The sequence below is a fragment of the Octopus bimaculoides genome, chromosome 15 (genome assembly GCF_001194135.2).
Source record: "Octopus bimaculoides isolate UCB-OBI-ISO-001 chromosome 15, ASM119413v2, whole genome shotgun sequence".
In the NCBI taxonomy this organism is placed as follows: domain Eukaryota; kingdom Metazoa; phylum Mollusca; class Cephalopoda; order Octopoda; family Octopodidae; genus Octopus; species Octopus bimaculoides.
The window spans coordinates 43,468,964-43,473,912 of NC_068995.1; positions in this window are offsets into that span (position 1 = coordinate 43,468,964).

Below are 4,949 nucleotides of genomic sequence, written 5' to 3' on the forward strand. Positions count from 1 at the left end.
TATATGTATGTATGTATGTATGTATATATGTATGTATGTATAGATAGATAGATAGATAGATATAGCCCTGTTACTGATTTGTTCTATAAAACCTTCGCAGGCAGCGCCCCAGCATGGGAATACTTGCAATTTATTAACTGTCCAATATATTTCATTTTCTTATTGTCTGTGAGTATGTGTGTGCGTGTGAGAGTAAGGGTGTGTATGTGTGTTTATCTGAATTTTCATTAAGCTTCACTATGATTTTGAAGCATGCACAAGGCAATGGAGAAATTCCAAAACACTCATGAATAATTCACACATTTAAAATTACCTTAACCAGACCTTATCATAAATATAATCTACAAAATTTGTAGGCCTCCATTTTTTTTTATCTATGTCATCTACGCTAAACAACGCCACCGTTGGCATTCCGTCGGTAAGGACGACAATGATTGCAGGTGATCCAATCAACAGAACAGCCTGCTCGTGAAATTAGCATGCAAGTAACTGAGCATTCCACATGTACGCGTACTCTTAAGATAGTTTTCAAGGAGATTCAGGATGACACAGAATGGGAGAAAGGCTTGCCCTTTGAAATGCAGGTATTATTCATCTTTTGGACTGGAGCAACGTAAAATAAAGCGTCATTCTCAATGACACAACGCGCCGCTGGGGATCGAACTCACGACCTGAAGATCGTCAGCCCAATGCCGTAACTATTAAGCCATGTGCAGTAAACTGCATTATGATTGTGCTGTATCCATAAGTTGATGGACAATTTTGAAAACTCTCATGAATAATTCACAAATTTAAAAATACCGTAACATTACAATATCTCAAATATAGTCTACGAGATTTAATAAGCCCTTTTTTATCAACTGAGCTGAATAAAAATAGTTAAAAACAAAAAAATCTTAATTTTAATACATCTGTTTGTTTTTCATTTGTAATAAGGCTTATCAAACCATCTTGCAGTCTTCGTGGAATTCAGTCAGTCATTCAGTTTTCTTAAAATATATTTTCGATTTACATCGTAAACCACATTTTCCATCATTCAATTAGATTTACTTGCAAAATTTTCATATCGAAATAAAAAAAAAGACATAAAAGTAGTAACGATTATTTAATCTCAAATATTGTCAAGAATCATCTAAAAATTTTAGTCATTGTGTCAATAATAGAAGCGATTATTATTATTATTATTATTATTATTATTATTATTATTATTATTATTATTATTATTATTGTTGTTGTTGTTGTTGTTATCATTATTATTAGGGCGGCGCGATGGCAGAATCGTTAGTACGCCGGGCAAAATACTAAGCGGTATTTCGTCCGTCTTTACGTTCTAGTTAAAATTCCGCCGGATTCGACTTGTTGTTTGTTTGTTGTTTTGGCGAGCAGGCAGAATTGTTAGCACACCGGACGAAAACCTTACCAGCATTTCTTCCTGCTGTGCATTCTGAATTATAATACTGCCGACGTCGACTGTGCATTTTTTTTTATTTTGGCGTTGATAACCAGTTGAGCACTTGGCTCGATGTAATTTACTCGCGCTCTCCTCAAAACTACTGGTTCCGAGCCAAAAATTAGGAACACTTAATATTCATGCGGCTTTTAGGAATTTTTTTTTTTTTTTTTTTTTTTTTTCAGCAGAATGAAACTTACTTCAGAGTGACTTAATCCTAATGGCATAGAGTTAACATCCTGATTTCATTCTGCAATTTGTCTCCAATCAGACGAGTGATTAATATTTTCTTCATTTCAAATTTATTATATTCTAACTTCGCCTGCTTCGCTACAAGTCAGGCGTCACAGAATCCGTAAATATAATCATAACTTTCATTTTAATGTGCATTTATTTCCCTTTAATGCCTACAGTTATTTCCCTTCAACTCTTTAAATTTTACTAGATTTTTTTCAGATTTCATAAAGATGGATGTTGGATAGTTGATTCTAACAGATAGTTGGTCCATCGTTCAAATTTCGCCCAGGTTGTTTTTGACTTTCGACCTTTCGGAGACAATGACGTAAGTACCAATGGAGCACTGGGGTGGGTGAAATCTAGTTATCCGCTTGCCCTAAAATTGCTGGTCTTGATCCAAAATTTGAAGCCATTGAAAAGGGATATCTAGCAGAATAGGAGTACACTGGATAAAAAGCTCGCGGCATTTTTTCCATTCGTTATGTTCTGAGTTCATATTCTGCTAAAGTCGTCATTGCTTTTCATCCCTTCGGAGTCGATAAAGTGCCAGTTAAGTACAGGTGTCAACATAATGATGGATCTTCCCCACCTCTAAAATTATTGCCTCTGGGCCACAATTTGAAATCATTATTTTATCAGTCGGCTTGTAAAGATTTAGCAGCCGCCAATCATGAATGTTTCCTTGAAAGGTTCCCATATCCTATTCAGCTGTAGTCTGGACCAATTCATTTCCTTCTCCCTTTTATTGTAATTAATTTTCCTTAATCGCTTCCTGATTTTCTTTTTTTATTTTTCCGAGCCACGTCACTTCTTTATCGGCAGAAAACGACTGTATGGTAATGATGCTCGGAGTTTCTAGTCAAGCCACCATTTGAAAATCAATGGTAATCAACTTCTCATTGTTTTATATTTTGACGGCTATAGCGAAAATAATGCAAAAGTGAGCATAGCTCTTTCATTAACTAACTCAGGTCGCTTAAATTGCACATGTCGGCAGAGTAACCGTCTTGTATATTATACTGCTGTTCAATATAGTCTCTATCATAGGTGATGCATTTATGCGATCGTTGGACCTAACTCCTGAATCTTCTTGGATTCGATTTGTATTATCGTACTCTCATCTCAATCATTTTCACCTCCATTGTCATTAAATTATTGTTCCTGATGACTTTTTTTTACTGCTGCGAACTAGTGGAAATCAAAGAGAACGAGCCTGTACAGTATGATGGGTGCGAAGGGAAGTGGGAGGAGGCACGAACTTGCCCCGTTTGCCGATCTCTTGATTTGATTCCAAGCGTCCGTAATCGAGCATTGTCATAGTGAACGTGTATTGCTTGAATTTTTCTACTGACTACTGTCTCTTGAACTTTTTCGGCCTTGGAAAAGTTGTGTGATGTTGTTTCATACACTAAACCTTCATCACAAGCACACAGTCCCATTTGCTACTCTACCACAAGGATTTCATTGGGCTTCAAAATCTGCTAGCAGACTTCCACACTGATATCGTTCAAATTGAGAGTCAGTTGCCGATACACCCATGTTTCATATACTTTCCCATTACCCAGTTTTCCACCATTGCCGGACACATTCACAAGTATTTGAATATCTTTTATACAGAGGAAGTTCATGCCTGGAAATAAGGAAACAAACATATCTTGCTCAGGAGAAATTTCCAACCACGAAGGCAGGTCCCATCTCAGATTCTGTCAAGTACCTTTATGTTCAGAAGTAATAAAGAACGACTTCGTCACAGAATGAGATCAAATATTTTCACAGCATTGATATGGTATTTATTTGTATCACGTAAGATGCAGGGAAATTTTTTCTATAGTATTTTCATATCGTTCACATCACTACTACATTCCTACTATTCCTCTTCTCGTAAATCAGCTTTCCTTTCTTTCCGTGTAGACTGCAAGTAATTCTTTACTGTATATGGCTGAAGATTCGAATCTAGTGAAAATTTACTACCATTTTTAATAACTCCAGGAGGATGCTTCCTCCAGTTGGTTATCGATGGAATTCTGTACCCGATATATACTGCAAGCAGAGGAGCGAACCCTTAACCAGTCCGTCAGGTTTCGAGCTGTTAGTGCTCTCCTCGGTGGTGGACAACCGTCCGCTACTTTTATCTCTTATAGAAATTTTGTAACTAGCTACTTTGCTTGTTGCAAGATCAGTGGGTGGTTGTCACTTATTTTTCTATATATTGTGTGCTTGAACGAACTATTACTCTCTCTAGCTGAGGGGTGTCCACCACTGAAGATTAACAGAAATAATTCGAATACAATAAACGCAAACACACACATGCCTGAATGACTGAAAGCACCAGTGACTCGGCATTAATCGACGCCGTTAGTTAAGAAAATATATATTCTTTATTATTTTCTCTTTATACAAATGTAGATTCACAAAACAACCCCGGCGGGAATTTGAAACTTAGTGACAACTTAAGAACGTTTGCGTATTATACGCTGCGGTGAGTCTTTAATACACAATTTCTAATCACTTATATTAGGACAAAGTCTCAGAGAGAAATAGATGTGTCATTTATGCTATTTTGTGTGTTTGTTTTTTAATAGATGTGTTAATGAAACGAGTGTTGTATGTCTAAATGAATATCAAAAAGTGTTAGTGTATTCTTTCAAGCATAGATGTTTACATTTTCAACAAAAAGACGTTAATGAGGTCACATAACACTCCCGCGGGTGATTGGTTTATTTTCATATGACGTGTAAAATTAGCCGAGTGTTTGTCTACATACCTGTCTTATTCGGCAGATGTGAGCAAGTTTTACTGATTGGGTCACCGTTTCTTAAGACAATGCAGTCCTGTCACTGTGTTTCTGCAAATACGTTCGTCCTATATAAAATTCTGCAGAATACGTACTACGTTATCTTGGTGAGATGTCCTATACACGAGAATAGATATTTTAAAATGTTCAGCAAAATATAGGCTAAACATCATATTTGCTATGTTTTATGTTCATTGTAATCATTTATTTGATTACAATATCACATGGAATTATACTAGCCCACCTTGCATCTATCATACTTCAGTAATGAGGTCACAAGCTAAGTCATTAAGGAGAATCACATGGCTTCCCGATAAAAAAATGTACCTAAAATAAGATTATGTTTCACAATAATATGATAATAGGACTTCACTAACATTTGCTTATCTACAAAATAGGTAATTATTAATATCGTTTAATTATATTTAATATATTTTTAGATAATATTAAATATCCATCCACGACTAG